We start from the raw sequence: 17,931 nt of genomic DNA, 5'->3' as shown, positions 1-17,931 counted from the left end.
TTCAGTGCCAATGCAGGAAGTATTGTGCCTTTTTTCTTTGTGGTGTGGAAAGTGGGAGTGTGGAGGTCAGTGTGCTGCAGTAGAAATGATTACATATCCCATCGCAAACCAGCGAAAACTGTTTGCCTATTTATTTGACATAACTGCAATCTTTTCCTCTCCTCAACTGAAGCGTTTTACTTTCCTAACCCTTAACTACATGTTATGTGCCTTGAATTTTAAAAAACACAGATAAAAAATTGTCCAGTATTGATGTCCTAGTTGGATTTGCTGGACTCATGCCTGTTGCTTAACTGATCTCAAAATCAAAAGGGAAACCTATTTCAAAAGAAACCCTTACAGTAGCCTACAGTTTGCACTGATGTTTCATGTGACGGCAGCTACTTCTGTTAAATCACAAAAACAAAGTTGCCATTTGAAAAAAAAAAAGAAGGTAAAATTAAAATGCCAAACTACAACTCAATTAAAACAAACTGAATAAAATACAAAGAGCATAATAATATAAAACAAAATACAATCAAATAAGAAACTGGGAACAGAGAAAGAGGATGCAACTACAACATTAACCAAAATGTTCCAAATATATATCATATAATCTATAATACTAATTAAGTCACAATACACAGTACAGATGCAGTTTAGTACTGAAAACACATTAAAACAATAACAAATTAATACCAATCAACTGTCAAAGCGGGAACAAAGGCAGATGGTAGACAGTGGAGATAAATACTGAAAAGCGAATATCAATTAGTTTTAGTTTGTTTCTTATTTTTTCAGATTAATGTTTCTTTCATGGTTTCTACTTGACTCAGCCTTGTTGAAGAGCAAACAAAAAAAGGAATCAGCACAACAATGACATTGACAGTTACTTAGTATGAAATAAAGAGTTAACATTAATTGGCTTGGCTTCAGAATAATGAAATGATACATTCCCACTTGCCAGTCAACACATTTCATCAAAATATACTTTGCTGCATGTACTGTTGTCAAAGCTCTAATCTTAATGGTGAAACAGATTCTCACAGGCGGCCGAGAGGAACAGGCACATGCCACAGGTGATTATTGAAGCTAAGGGGTGTGACAACTCCTCCACTTCAACCTTGGCCATCGTTCTGCAGCAGGCCGTTGAGGCAGCGAGCTCCACAGATCGAGCACAAGGGTTAGATGTCGGAAGAGCCGGCTTCTGGCTCAGAGGCATAGGTCTGCGCAAGCATGCAAAATTGGCTGCGAGTTCAAAGAGAATCAGTGAGAGCAGCGAGTTGAATTGAAACCTGTTATTTCTCTCTCGCCCGCTCTCTTCCTCTGTTTGATTCTGACTCAAGCTTTTCTCTCTCAACCCTTTTCTAATGATGACTCTATCTGCCTCCCACTGGAAGGGATAGGAGCAGCGGCCTGAGGGTCTGCGGCATTAGGTATCAGAATCACAGCTCTTGAGTTCTTCTAGCTCTGCTTTTCATATCATCCCCCATTTAGCCTTGAATATGCACACGTGGAGTGATTTAAGAATCTGTTATCATGAAAAAAACAAAACGCTTTTTCTTCCTTCAAAGCTGTCGAATTGATACCGATATGAATGTCAAATAATTGGGGGAATGGCTTATGGACTAAATGTAAGCATGGTGACGAGCGGAATAATATAAAATCTGGGTTCATACCTGAGACAGAAATTGTTATAACAGGAATAATCTGACACATGACACACACTTTGATCTACTACATGCAAATATGGAAGATGACATTTGCCACAGGGCATGTGCCAAAACCTAATCCTGCTTCTTCTTTGTAGAAGGCAAGTTGGGTCACAATTGAAATGAGTTTGGAAAGTTTAAAAGTTGTCACTGTATAGGTTAAAAATGGTTCAAAGCCCAAATCTGAACTATGGTGGTCTTGTAAAGCAAAGTAGCAATACTTTTCATACCAGAAAAATAGCAAGACGTGCCCCATGAGGCAGTTTCACCAGCTAGCACTCTACCTGCCAGCATCTAGATCCTATCCCACTGTGGGCATGTACTCGAGCAAACAAAACAAAGTCTCAAGGGGAACCCTTGTCAGCTTCCCAAACAGGAGTATGACAATAACATAAGTTTTGTGTTACAATAATCTTAGGAGAATGTGTACCAAAACTCTGGTGAATAATTAAGTGAATCTGCAAAAGAAAATTCCTCAAATTCAAAGCTGTTAGACAAAAGCAGAATTGAAACAGAACACAAAATATGTCAAATCTGTACTCCAGAGTATTTATTACAAATTGATAAAAGGGAAATATAACTAAAAGATAAAACATAAGCACTTTCCTCGGTTAGAAGAAGGGTCTCCACAGTCTACAAGAGTGTGAAAACAGAATTAGACAACAACGCACAACAAATTCAATGATAATGATTACCAATCAGAGAAAGATGCAAATAATGAATTAGTAAAGAAAAAAGAACAGTGGCCTTACAAAAGTGTAAACTAGCTGCCAAATTACTGTCCCACATACCAAAAAAACGTAAAGAAAAAAGTATAAATATATATATAGATAAGATATCTATATATATATACAAATATAACCAAACACCATATTTCACAAGGGTAAAAGAAAAAGATAATAAATAAATAACACTAACAAGTAGCGTAAAACAATGAACAACTTAGTCTACATGGATAATTAAGGTTTATTTAATTTCAAAACCCAACAAAGTTTTTATGCCTCCACACCAGCGACAGGCATAGCCGGAGGCACTATGTGTTCAGGTCGTCCATCCATCCAATTATCGTGAACATGATTTCTCAGGAACATTATTTAACACCATAACTCAGGAACAGAAGAGGATATTGTGACCATGTAACTGGTTGGCAGAGGCAGAGCTAAGGTCTAGTAATATTAGAATGGCACATTTTCCTGCAGCAGTTGGAAACTGACCGTGCTGTGGAGAGCCCTGGGACCTGACGGGAATTTCACCATATTACTGCTGTTTTTTAGGACCATGCAACTGATTGGCAGAGGAAATACAACCTAAGACTTTAATTCTAGTTTAAATACTTGGGTTTAAGTGTTTTCTTAAAATTTTACAACTATGCAAGTACAGAAAAAAATACACTTATTATGACTTACAACTTTTCTGCTAAATTATACAAAACAATGTCAGTGGAGGGTGCGTGTGAGACCAGTTTCCAGCCAATTTCCTTCACAAAGTGGTTATACATTATTTTAAACCATCATGTGGCCGCATTGTGATCACCCAAAACCATGTTTGGCTCCTAAAAATCAGGTGTATACACACAAAACAAACTCTGCAATATTCATGCAATTATTTAGTCAACATTGCTCATTGTTGTGGATTTGGAGCAGTGGTTAAACTAAACCATACTTGACTTTGTCTAACTCTGTCTCTTCAGTTGCTACACTCGGTTAATTGGCCTTTTTGTGTGTTCTTGTCTGAAAAGTGAATGGACACTTTCAGGAAAATGCGTGCTTCATTCTCAGCAAAATGCATATAGGTCCGAATTCAACTGAAATCCAATTAAAATCACAGCATTGAAACTCGAAAAACTGCAAGGGTTCGTCTTTAACAAGTGAAAGCTATAGAGAGATGTAGAAACAAGTCTACATTCTATTTCAAAACAGCTAAGTGGCACAAAAATGGAAGATGAAGTACTTTCACCAACTGACAAGCAGAACACTCCAGTCAAATGACGGAGATGCTTGAATCTACCTTAAGCTTTTGTCAAATGACCTTGTCAGGCGGAGTGACAATATCAGCAGCAGCTTCTTGGTTGAGATAGCTCAGTGCTTATAGGAGTACCTCTATCCCCTTTTCCTCGGTGACCACATTTTTTTTACTTCAGGAAACAACAATTCTTTCAAAGGTTGCACTCATTTAATTCCCTCTTTGTGTTTCCCAGGACAGTGTTTCCTTGTTGAGCTACAGTGGAATGATAGAAAATAAATAGAATCACTTTGGAAAACACCGGCTTGATTTGTCTAACTTGACAGCCAAAGCCTGCAGTTCAATTGCTTGGTCTGAATTTGGGATGGATTTTTTTGTACAGAACAAAGACAGTGGATTTGGTCCCTCATCTCTTCCAATGCAGCCGTGTCCCATTGATATTACATTCATATACAAATTGACTGCAAAAAGCAAATACATTTTGAAGGAAACATAATTGTGGCTGGAAAAACATTTTCAGTTAACGTAATGAGAAAATCTTGTTAATTTGCATATTTAGCAGGCTGCAAATATTATGATACTGAACAAACCAGTAGGATGCTCACTGACAACATTTTTCTTTCGCCCCCAGAACATACGATAAGTACAATAGCCAATTCTAGGGACAACAGCATTATTGCAGTTTTTATGGTAATATTAAGGCACTCAGAGTACTTTGATAAGATTAGGGAAAGATTATGGTTTGGTTTAAATACAGACAAAGTCCACTTATTCCAGGCTAATTTCTTTTTATTTGCATTTAAACAAAACCACAACCTTTCCCTTACCTTGACCTAAGTGTCTATGTTGCCTAAACCTTAAAACTAATGACCTAATAATGAATTGAAACCTACAAAGTCACCCATAAAGATTGTTTACACCAACATCGCCCAGATATTTTAGTATCTCAGGAAGGATCATAAGTCTTACCACCAAGTTAATACAATATGCAACACAGTGCGACTGGTCAGAAACCACTGGCTTCTGGCAATATAAGACAAACAACCCGACATGTAAGAAAACTTTTTCTTTGTCCGGTTCTAGCAAACTCCACTGCGGCAACAAGGCACCTCTTGAAAATTCTACTTCTGAACAAGGTTTCAGCTTCCTGGCAATTAGCTGACTTGTCTGTGTAACATTGTCTCTGTCAGAATGCAGTCTTGCGAGAAAGCTGCTGATTGGACACTTACTCAGCTGCACAGTTTTAACTTTATCTGACTCGTCAAAAAAAGAAATCATTTTTAATTGATATATTTTGGTAGTATGTAAACTACAGGACGTATAGTCAGTATGTAATATATTTATTATCTGCACCTCTATTTGACAGGGGAAGTATTAGGATTAAACAGTCAGCCTGTGCTGTATTCCACTGCACACCCCCAAAGAAGGTAAACCCCGGAGACACAGGCAGCTTGTCCAGTTCCCTTGGTCTAATCATTAGAAGCCAAGTACAAGGTAGAAAATACTGTATTTTATCTCTTAATAATACATTGCCACCATTAGGCTCTAGTGCAGCAGATGCACCAGCAGTTAATCCTCAGAGGCAATGATAATTATTCCAAGGTTTCACACATGATAAAGTGAACACAAGTTATAGCTTCCATATGTATAATAAATATATATTTAATTATATTGCCCTTAATACAAGCTATAACCTACATCAATCCACCATCGAGTGCTGCATTCCAAACCTCAAGACCGTATCCATCACCATAACAGTAAGGCATTTTGTAATTCATGTATCTTTCAGTAACTATTTCTGAAGCAGCACAATGCCTTTTGGCAATATACATTTTGGTACTATAGTGCAGTACTGTATATGCTCCTGTTTTGATGGAGAAGTCCAGCCACTAACATATCTCACTTGTACCAGCGCCTGGGGAATCTGACTGTATTTCAGGCTCCACTACAAGAGCTTGCAGCAGTGCGCCAAGCAGAGCATGTGTGGTTTATGAACAACATGTCTGTGTATTTGATTTCTCGCCATACCGCGCTGTCCTCTCACTCCATATCACTTCACTGACCTCTCTCTCTCATTCACAAAAGTAGCCACTCCGCCCAAGACAACAGAGGATACATGCTGCATTCATTACTACGGCTTCTGAGACAGACTGAGCAATTATGTCGTGAAGGTAACTCACAGTGTTAACAGATAACAGTGATACTACAGTATATGTATTGTACCAGAGAAAGTGGGCGGGTGATGTGGTTGCGTTTTGAGGGGTGTGATGGCTGCCATCCATGTCTTTCCTCTGAGGCAGTTGGTGAAAATGAGGCCTGGTGCTGGAGTGTGGAGAGTAGATGTGTTGCTTTGAAGCAAAGCAGGATGGCTGTCAGAGTCAGTCATGGATGGGATGTTCCTATCCACAGCCTATTGGAGAGCTGTTTATCAATGCAGCTGACATCAGGCGGTGGACTTCATAACGGCTACATATATAGTAGTTCCGCTCCTCATGCAATTATTGTGAAGCGGCAGGTAAACAGAGAATGTCACAAGATTTCAATGGTCTTCTATGTGTAGATTATTATGTTTGTGTGCGTGCAAACAATTTTATATTAAATAAATAAATATGAAAATAATAAAAGTATCTGGCTTTTGGTTTAGTTTTGTACCACACTACATTCTAACTGTGTACGTATGCCGAACCACTCCACTAAATAATGATTTCATAATCAGCAACCGCATCTTTGCAATGGATTTCCTTAGATTTCTAGATGAAGACTCCACATCCCCTTAAACCTGGAATAGTCAGGAAACAGAGATGAATCAATATTGTAATAGTCACACAGTTAATAAAATTGATTTTTTTTTTGGTATGTATTTGTTATTTTTGGTCGTAGTTTTCTGTTATGCTGAATGTTTAAGTGGAAATAGACAACCTTTTGACTTAAACTTTAACACTGACGTTAAAACTGATTGCACAATATAATGGTGATAATAAAACGACAACACCCGAGCGTATATCGGTCCCTATAAGCCTTGCTTTCCCCATGTTATTCCCTTGACCAGCAGGATGCATTTTATAGCACAAAAAAAATAACGACTCGAATTACGACACAAAGGGACTGCGTCACCAATTGTGTAAGCAAAACAAGAAAGAATATAACGTTCTCCTCAGTATCTATCCCCAGTGATGGAAATGACAGACGGTGGACTAGTTGAATTGACAAAAACAACTCAACCTCTCAAGAGAAAAAGAAACCTGTTGATGGAGGAACAAATGCCAAACAACAATACCCCCTGAAACCACTAGGAGCACAGAAGTTGTTTGTCTGTCTCCTGTGATTTACCAGTACTGAGTACGAGACAGTCACCTGGTTTTTCCAAATTTACATTTGGCCTCATAATGAATCAAACAGGACACGTTGATGGATTACTGTTTTCAGTGTCATTAGAATTGATAAGTTACGACGGACCACAGACTCTATTTTTGTTATCCTTCATTGTCAATGTTCAAGGACAACAGCATTTAATAAACATCTCTAGTATCCATGTTGTTGATTCAATTTTTAATTAGAAATAGCCTTGAAAGTAATTACAAATTCTGGCAAAACCTCTATCAGTGGGTTTTTGTATGATTAAAATACTGTGCGCGTTGCTGTTGTAAAAATTCATACCAGAGATACTCCATAAAAAAACATCAACAAACAAGGGGCAAGAGCGTCATAAATACCTTTATTGCACATTTAAAATGTCAGCATGTTTTTTATCCAACAACAGATGTATGAATGGACGTAATTAATTGATGTATTAACTAATATAGCCTACAATTTACAATCAACTGCTTAACTTGGTTCACTTAGACAAAAAAAGGCAACATGAGAGTAGCTGTATGTAAATTTTCCCCAGTAAAAACCGGAATGAACAGGATGTGCAAAAAAAAGGCTAAAAACACTTAAACTAAATATCAACACTTAATAATAATAAGTGTTTGGTGGTGTAACGTTAACAAAGTGACATGAGTCTACCGCTCTGCTGGCTCTTGAACGAACAGCATGCTGGGACACCAACAGTTAAAGGGGAAGTAAGAGATTGTGTAGAAAGCTTAGTTATCTCTTCGTTGTTGTTGTTGTTTTCACATTTAGCGGGCAAAATTTAGCTTTAGCTGTTAAAACAGCTGTTATTGCAGAAGGTGAAATCAACAGTCACTAGCTAGAAATGAGAAGCTTGCTCCTGTCTGGACCCATTGTTTCAAGAATTATTAGAATTGCAGGTGGTAGATCTGCCAACATTTTCATTATGAACTTAATCATGTCCCTTTAGGCTACGTTTTCTTTAGGTTATGTTATTTGCCAGGTTCTAATATATTCAGCAGGAATCCCATACGGACCCCCGGATTCCTCCCTCCACGTTTAATTATTTTAGTGATACCCCTGTAAATAGACAGGGACATATAATGAATTCTTTGGGGAGAGCGGCTATGACTACGCAAGCTTTTCTTACATTATGAAATTAATAAGAACAGCGTGGTGGGGACAAAAGTAATACCAAGTTTCACATTGGAAGAACAAATGAAGGTCACATCAACCCTTCAACTGACCACTGTCATTAACAACTAGGTCTTCCAGTACTCAGTTCAAATTTATGTCTTTGGACCACTGTCTTTGTTTATTGTTTTTGAGTGTAAGCACAATGTGAAAAACATTATCTGTAATGAGCAAATTTTTGACAAAAAATATATTTAAAAAAAACAACCTATTAACAAACCATCATGAATCACTGAGCGAGTGTGTGGCTCTCACCCATGTTTATTTCTGGCAATTGAACCCGTCATCAGGATCACATGCAGAGGGTCTAACTACATTTTTTTTGAATTTGTTGTACCTTCACACTTTGCTGAGTGTAGACGTATAAATGCAATCTCAGTAGGAATTTAGACCAGGCTTGCAGCAGTGAATAATTCAGCTCAGAGCTGCAGGCTTGCATTGAGGTGAACTATGCAGCAGTCTTGTTAAACATTCATGTTCTCAGCTGTGCCTTGCCCCTGGAAGGCATTTGACCACTAGCGCGATAACTGAAAAGGTAAAGGCTTCTCATAGATATTAATATCAATTTGATGTCTGCAGTGTCAGATCTGCCCTACTCAACAATAGGGCCACCACTCTTTCTGTCTCTCTCCTGCAAAGTGGGTAGTTGGTAGATGGAACTTGAGGAAATGACAAATTTTCTAACATTTCAATTTTCTTTCGGGTACAGACACAATTTACGAGCGGTTAAGGAGTCCCGTGAAATGGTATACTGTTATTCAAATCAAGATTTTCATTAATTGATGGTATTTTTCATTAGTTTGCAGCCTTTTTAAAATAAATATACAAATTACTCGGTAATTATGTTGATTTATTCCGATTATCTCTGCAACTGAATTTATAATATAATTCTAAATCGTTTGATTTGAAAATAGTGCAGTTGGCATGCGTCTTGCACAAGGCTCCTTCCATTTTGTCAGTCACGATTTGGACCGGCCGTGTTCTGAAATTTTGTACCTGATCATATTCTCATTGCTGCCTCTTCCTTTTTTGTTCATGACTGAGCATGTTTTCTTTCTTCCTCTGACCAATTTGGTTTCTGTTGACTTTCTTACTTGCAGTAATGTCCAGTAGCTTCAAACAGACTCTCTGTAACTCAGCTCTGCAGCATAATTTCATACAGTACATCAAGCTCCCTGAGTTTATGTCTCTCTCCTTCCTCTCCTTCACTTGCCCCATCTGATATGCAACCAGTGACTACTCAAAAAGCCTTCTCTGGCTAACTCTCTACTGCTCTTGTCTCAGAGCTTTCTCCTCTCTAGATATAAGCTCCTCTTTGAACATTCTTTTACTAGTCTCCCATGTTCTTGCCAAAATTCAGCCAGTGCTCCTCAAGAAGTGTTCTTTTGATGGCACTGTTCAATGTTCGTACGTGGTAATCCTGCAGGAACATTTGAAATTGGCCTCGTCAAGAAGTGATGACTGCAGTATTAATGCTGGCTCATTCTCTATTGAAAATTATAGGGTGTATAAATCTTCTTCACTAAAACGTTCCATGATTTTTTGAAGGGATTCTGACCACTTATTCACTGCAGCAGACTGACAAGCCCACCTCCTCTTCAAACACAGTATATTTGGTTTACTACAGTCTAGTTGGTGTCGTATTAAATCAAATATATGTCCATGTATGATATTTCTGTTTTGGATGGTTCACTGTTTATTTGTCTATTTTTAGGTCCTGCATCTTTACACTCTGCTACACTTCATGCTCTGCACCATTAGTGCATGATATCTGCATGTGACGTTTTTTTGGCAGGTATTTAAAAAAACAAAACAGCTCTTCAGTTTCATTGTAGTCGACAACAATGAAGAATCAGTAGGGGTGGCAATACAGACGCTGCTTGACCGGAAAAAATTCAGACTATACAGTCAAAATTGACAGCTGCTACACGCAATTTCAAGGTGAAGCATTTGTCAAATATTTGTTTACACAGCATTGGGCAAGAAACAAAAGACAAAGGCAATACTTCTTTTGGCTTTACATGGGAGGAATTCTGTACATACACGTACATCAATATCAATAATGGATGCAGTTGAGGAGATTAAGGACCTTTTTTTTTTCACTGAATGCTAAAGATATTCTGCAGAATTGTTGAACTTTGTCTCCTTTACTGCAACCCAGAGCATGCTCATCAATCATGCTCACAGTACAACAACACAAATTAGTTCTTTTTGGGTGGCAGTGATTTATTAGTACGGCAGTTGGATATGCAAGACTAAATAGTTTTTCTGCACTTTCATAATTCATTTAATTCTCCAAACAACAATTTCCTGGCAGGTCAGTGTTGTGCTAAGGGTTGGAATTTTTCAAAGTAGTAGCTGATGTAATTGTTTTTTGAACTCTCTAACTAAGGAACTGAGCCTGTGGCTACTGGTAACAACTGATAGGTGATGCAGACAACTTTACAGTTTAGAGTTTGTTAACCATTGTTGTCCTGGTTACAAATTTGTGGTAAAGGTAGTGGGATAATCGTGGTAAAAAGAAACAATGATGGCTCCTGGTTCACATGGGAAACAAACAGGATTGTCCCGTGTGAAAGTCTTTAGTCGTGACATCCTGATTTTGCCAAAGTGGCTGCTATCCTGAGACCAATATTTTGTATAGGTTTGGGGTTAGTGTGGCTCTCTGTGATGACATCACAAACATTGATTGGCTGATGCAGTTGTTGGACAACTCAGGGCGTGCTTTTGCTGACCCATCCATCCACCCCAACCTCCTCCTGAGAGAATTTGTTGCTTTATAAAATATGTCACCTGACTTACTCCTTTGCTCCTGTCACAAATACTACAGCCACTAGAGGTCACCTCACCATAAAACGTATGGGTTGTAATAACCTGCATGCACAGATAACCTGAGGGCTCGTTTTTTTAAGGAGAGTTTCCCTCTTGGGAAGATGCCGACCGCGAACTGTAATGTCCCCACTGAGTCCAGCTGAGGATTTGTTGCACCTGCTCCCTTGTTTCCTATAATTATCTCACAAAAGGCATAAAAACTGCCCCCAAAAAAGTGTAATAAGAAGGAATGCTTCTTCAATATGTTGCTATAAAGCATCACATTTCTGTCACAATGTATGTGCTGTTGCAAATTAGGAGTGGATAAACAGCATGAAGGGGGGCAAAAGTAGATTTTTTGATTGGTGATTTCAAATAAGAAGGAGGAAGACAAGTGTTCAGTGTCTGGCCATGAGTAATGCAGAGCCCTGCTACTTCTCCAGATGACCCCTTCAAAATGAAGACCCCATCTCCAAGTCCTTTACCACAAACCAGGCTGATCCCTCAGCATGAATTATTATTTCCATCTTGCTTGCAGCCAGTACAGATGGCAATTTGGCAGTGCACATATGGTAAACTTATATCTGAAATTATGTATCCATGTGCATGTTGTTTTGAGCGTAAACACAGAAATCGGATATGACTCACATTTAAAGGTCTGGTGATATTCTGTATTTTCTGTAAGACTCAACAAAACCAATGCAAAGTCTGATGGTGGCCAAAGACTCATACAGTTTCGTCCACTGTGTCATAGACTTTCATCGTTGTCCTGGCAGTATTAAATATATCAGGGAGCCACACTGTTCCATGGGGTAAGAAATTCCTTCCTTGTACTGTGCTTTATCAAAAGTTGATCACAAATACATCTGTACTTTACAGCATCTGCTGTAATTTAAACTTTAATGCTGGAAAATACCAACAAAAATACCATGTATCTTGATCTTTTCTCATTTAATGACTTTTGCCAATAACAAATACAGATGACACGCCGGCCTTACTCTTTAGATACATGGGTGATTTGACAGCCACAAAAAATGTAAAGACAATAAAATCAAAAAACCCTGCATACATTCTACACAAGCTAATTCCTGTTCAATCTCCCTCTGTCAAGAAATATTGACTACCAGGGCCATGTCCAAGCTTTGAGCAACATTTTAGTCTAATAGACATGTAATGACAAAGTAACTGTATAATGGCCCATAGATGGACACTAATTTTATTCACCATCCTTTGGAATTAGGTTTAAAGAGGGACACAGACTATGATGTAGTCCATAATAGAGAACATAAAACTACTTCAATTTATTGTCATCATCATCACCACCACCACCATAAACTTTATTCCTAATCACATACCTTTGTTTACCTCTTATAAAGTTGTGAATTTATGATCAAAGCAACATGATATAAAAAATCTGAATGAAAAGTGAATGAATTAATCAGTTGGGTACCTTTAATATGTATTTTACATATTCCTCAACCTCTCATCTCAAATCCACTTTCCTGATTTGCTGATTCAATGTAGATTTAAAAGAGAAAAAGCCAAACACCGGGCTTACAGCAGAATCAGTGCATTCCATTGATCTATTCCCTGTTCATTGTACCCGTTAACAATAATTACTGTACCCATAAACGAACATCCCTAATCTTAATTATAAACAGAGCAATATGCATGTCTCATAATACTTTTATTTCTGACCCAATTGTTAAAAATAACAAAAAACGGTTGATCAATCATGGTATCACAGATGTTGGCCACCGTCAGCAGGATTCTACTAATAATATTCAGAAACATGTATGTTCAGCGCTTTGAGGCGTGGGAGGGACCGTTTGATGGAAGCTGCCTAGGAGCCTGCATTTTAACTAGCAGGCTGTCAAATCTAGATATGTAAACATATGAGACTTCACCCAGTGACAAGGGCGCGAGGGGGAGAGATCTATCACATAGACGACACCCAAGGATTGTCCTTAAGCTTCCCTGGTGTTGCACACATAAATTAACCTGAGCCAAACTTGCATCAGTCAATTATGCAGGGGGCGGTGATTAGTGTTTAGACATAAACGTTTTGTAGGGGGGGGATTACCCCTGTCAGTCAAGAGAAGACCCCAACCTTCACCTACACAAGGTGAAAATCTGGACTTCAGCACAATGTGGAATTGAAATTCTGATCATGTCTCAAGATCGATAAATTAAAACCAGAGCTCTTCTAAATTTACTTTCTTGTTGTTAAATTAAATCACTTGACATAACGATCATATTTCAAGATGAGCACTGAGGACTAAACAATTTATTTTCATTTACATTGATTAAAACCAACACATTTCCACTGAAAAGGATTTATTCCTCTGAAGAAGCCCCATTATGCCATTTTACATATTTTGTAATAGTGAGTAGTGATTATAGTTTGAAACCATTAGTCAGTTAAAATTAATCAGCAACAATTTTGAAAATCAAATAAGATTCAGTCATCAAGCAAAACTACCAACTGTTCTCCTTCCACACAGATTTGTTCTTTGTTGGATGTTTCAGATGATGTTGTTGTGCTTTTATTGTTCATAATGTTATTTGTCATAGCTGTGTTCTAGTCTGAATGTGCCACTTATGTCTATGCGTCTTTTTGTCTCATTTTCTAAATGAAATTGGCCTCATATTCTTTGATGGTACATATCCGGTTAAACGTATGAGCTTGGCTGGTTTTAATTAGACTTTCTGTTGTGAAAGTGAGGAACTATTGGGTTTACACATCCTCTGCATGGTGTCATTTTTTTGCCATTTGGTGAATGTGGGAAGTGAAAAATGTAACGCCCCCCCCCCCCCCGCAGCATTACTTTAATAGAACAGACTATACAGTGGGGACCATCCTTAAACAGTATGGTAGTGATTTTCTTTGTTTCATTGAAGTCGTGGATTTCCATCGATTATGAAAAGGGATCAGTGGCAAATGGTGCAATAACACAAATGTATTCACGAATGCAGCACACCATCATAACATCTTTCTCTCTTTCATATATGTCCTCGTCCTATCCCATCCTTTCCTTCTCTCGTCTTTTCTCTCTTACAGTCATCTACCGCTGTTAATCTTTCTTAATCTACTGTATCTGATCTTCGATCGTCTTGCTCACTAACCCTCACCCGCTAACTGATGCAAGACGGGGTAACTCATGAGGGAATTAACAGGTGAAATGTATGCTCTTTATCTCAAGCACCGCTGTGCTGCATAACGCCCTTCCCGCATAAACCCGACCAATATCGTTCTCACAGTGCGCAAACAAGAAGTTTATATAATTAACTTTCAAAGACATCGTTGAGGCAACCCCTATATTATTGAGGAAGTGGGGAGCTAAGCGCTTTCCCCCTAACTCCAGGGGATTAAGGTAATGACATAGAAAGACAGGAGCAGACAGGTGGCCTGGAAGAAGTCTCCTTCTATTTCATACAGTAATGAAATTGAATTATAAACCTCAGCTAATCTCTTTCACAAAGGTTTGGAAGATATTCCCCCACCTGCAGGTCTGCCAGCCAGAGCCCTGCAATCAGCAGAACTTTAAGAGTCTGACTAGCTCCTGACACCAGGACAGTGTATCCTACAGGAAACACTGATGTGATGTGTCTGTGATGTTTTGTTTTGACAATATTTGAAATGTCTTTGTGTCCAAATTCTCCTAGTTTTGAGACACAATGCTTTAAAGGAGAAAAGGCTTAATTAATAAATGTGTGCATTAAGTTGTTTTATTTGCCCTACCGTAACCTCCATTTTTTAAGAACATTATGATTGCTTGAATGGCTGGGGCAGCATGGTTATATTCCTTAGCAACAGGTGTTAGGGCTATGCTCACACTGCACACTATAATGTCCCATGCATAAAATGATAACCATCCCACTCACATCCACAAAGCTACATTTTATACAGCGCATGGTGTATACCTCCGCCTCTTTATGAATCTACAGGGGGCTGGGTGTCAAGCAGCATGATTCTCTAAATTTAGTTGAAGGCCATGCCAGTCAAGGAGGCGAGCTCATAACTGTCAACGCCTGTGAAAGAGAGATGGAAAGAGACAGGAGAGCTCGCACAAACCCGCAAAAACTGGCTGCAAAATCCTGTATGGAGGAGCCCTTCAGCATGTTTATACTCATTCAATGAGACAGCTGTGGGCATCTTGAGCCTGCCTATGTCTATGTTTCTCCTCGGCACTCTAAGCCAGCCCCATTCATCATCCTCCAACAGCCCCGCTCTAATTGGGCTGCATCCCCACCTGCTGTCACTCACCACCTCCTCCACATAGAGCAGGAAGCGATACAGATGTACCTGGTCCGGCACAGGCCTGTCGCAGCAGACACCAGCCTCTGCATTTGAATTGCATATGTGGGCAGCTGAGCCCCGGCACCTACTCCGAGCTGATCTCAGAAACTGCTCTTTCCTCTTCTCCCTGTCGTGTACCTTCCCTTTCCTCTATCCACAGCGGATTGGAAGCCTGGTAATGATGTGGCTTATCAGTTTAACTGGAGACAGGGCTACAAGACTCCAGGGCCGAAGGCATCATCTTGGTACCTCTGTCTCCCAATATGGCAGCAACATTAAACATTACTCTTCGTTGGGTACTACTTTGTTAAAGTTTTGCAAGGCCTAGTTTCATAATAGCACTCGTCTTATTTGAGTGGAGCCTGCCACTTCAGATAAGAATTGCAGATACCCTTTAGCTGCCATGCAGAGCTAGAGGATGTCTAATGAGCCTTTGAGATTTCCCTGCTAAACCTACCATAAAATGCCCAGCGTGCATGGAGACATGGTTTCAATTTGTCAGAGAGGAATTTCAAGGTTTCAAGTTTCAGCATAATATACAAGACAGCAACCAAAAGTCTCATTTATTTTATAAATAAATAAAGGATTACCTCTTCTTTTTTTTCAGCAGAAGATTGGGTTAAGATTTGTAAGGGCTTGGATTTGTCTAGTTGGGCAACCAGGAGGGAGATTTGCACATGTTCACTCTTTCGTTCTTTTTTCTTCATTCTGCATGTTGTATGCTTTAATTTGCAAATATCTTTGTCCATCCCCATTAGTGTCTGACAGGAGGAAGGAGGGTGGACTTTATGCGATAACAGCACAGATAGTCCATTGTAAGTGACAGTGGCTGATGCAAAATACATGGGTATGATCAATATCATTTTAAGTGTATGTCCTGGTCATAAAAAAGGTAGATGAGCAAAATAAGACTTTGACAAATTATTATATGGCTTCTGTGTCCGGCTCAGGGTTTACATAAAATCTTGTTGCAGGAAAAAACAAAAAGGTAAGAAGCCCTTAACTCGTTCAAATCTCACTTCTCTTCAACCCTGACTTGAAGAAAGTTACGGGAGCAATCGTGGTCGTAGTTGAAAGGAACCAACGCGGAATCAAACAGCAACATCTCCCATGTTCCATGTTTTGTGTACCAACCCACCCACCATGTCCGCCTCCTGCTCTGCTGCTGACGAGCATAATTCCTAATTCCTGCTACAGAGCTCTGTCACTTGAGAAATATTGCAAACGTGTTTCGGAGAAATTGAAACTGTAGCTAATGTTTTTACAGTCAGACGAAAAGGGCGGACAAGCATGAGGACACTTAAACAAGTTACTGTATGCCAAAGTATCCTGTCCAGTAAATCATGGGTATTAGTTTATATGTTTATAATCAACAGGACACAAAATGCAATTTAATTTGATCCATTTCTATTAGTTCAGCTTGTTAAATACATGTAAAATATAATGGCAGACATTTTAAAAGAACGGCAGTGAAGAGACTCAGCTCTCCATCCTATACTTTTGACATACTCATGTGACCGTGTGCTGCTGCCATATCCTCCCTAACTTTAGAGACAGGGAAGTTTGAAATGTCAATTTTTATGTTTCAGACGGCATAAACACGAACACTTGGCTGCTTCCTGGAAACAACATTATGGTTTAAGTGATCTAACCATAATGAGGCATCAGCTGCAGAGACAAAACACAGGATGTTGACTTTGATTGTAAAAACATGGAGCAGTCATTTCAAGTTGCTTTCCGTATTGATGGAGAGCGCTCTGCAGACAGTGAGTAGTCGACACAAGGATGATCAAACAGTCAAGAGTCTTGAAGTCTGTCCCATTACCTACAGTCGTGGTATTTCCACGTGCCTACTTTTGTGAGATGTTTCTGTTATTTGTGGACAGTGCACGAGGACCTGTTAAGACTTCAAGTCAGTGGAGCATTTTCAGGGCACAATAGAGCACACTTTGTTAACGAGGTCGACCTGTTGCTCATGTCAGTTCAGTACGTGGTCATGCAAGCTTGGTTCTCTTATAACCAAATATAAATAATTTGGAAGCGCCTACCGAGATAACCGAAAAACACATCCCAAGGTGTAAATGAGTGAAACAATAAAGTCATTACTGTACAAATAAAAACAGACAAAAATAGGGTATTCATTCGGCAGACTGGCTCTGTGTTAAAAAAACAAAACAGAGTTGGGTAAAGCTTACAAATGTATTCAACCCACAAGAGTGACTATATTTATGATGACACTCTAATTCATCTAAATCTTCTTTTCCATTTAAGTGAGGACCTGTTTGTATGTGAATAAAAGTGATGTTTAAACTTTGCAAAACCCAAAGTTTGTCATCACAATTTCTCATAAATCCTATGTTTTTATCACACTTCTACAGTTTTAGTAGATATTGTCCAATTTATTTATTTATTTAGAATAAGCTCTACTTGTTATCACTATGCTTTTATATCCATTGTTGCTCATTCAAAATGACCAAATGTCTTTTTTAACCTTACCAGTATCATTTTATTGCACTTTTCATGACTAAGGGATATGGAATCCATTCAATCACAGGGTTGTTTTTTTCAAATCCTTGTCTCATCCTGTCTGAACTCCAAACTGCCCCTAATTATATGGCACCATATACATGTGATATATGT

General features: G+C 38.8%; 1 long non-coding RNA gene across 2 annotated transcripts in view; it reads right to left on the bottom strand.

Annotated features, from left to right (window-relative positions):
* LOC118319773 overlaps positions 1-17,931 on the bottom strand; it is a 151,489-nt gene that overhangs the window by 21,370 nt on the left and 112,188 nt on the right. The gene's annotated exons all lie outside the window — the stretch shown is intronic.

The sequence above is a fragment of the Scophthalmus maximus genome, chromosome 9, assembly GCF_022379125.1.
Source record: "Scophthalmus maximus strain ysfricsl-2021 chromosome 9, ASM2237912v1, whole genome shotgun sequence".
NCBI classification, from domain to species: Eukaryota; Metazoa; Chordata; class Actinopteri; order Pleuronectiformes; family Scophthalmidae; genus Scophthalmus; species Scophthalmus maximus.
The sequence above is the reverse complement of the archived record's forward strand: the minus strand, read 5'-3'. Positions and strand labels throughout refer to the sequence as shown.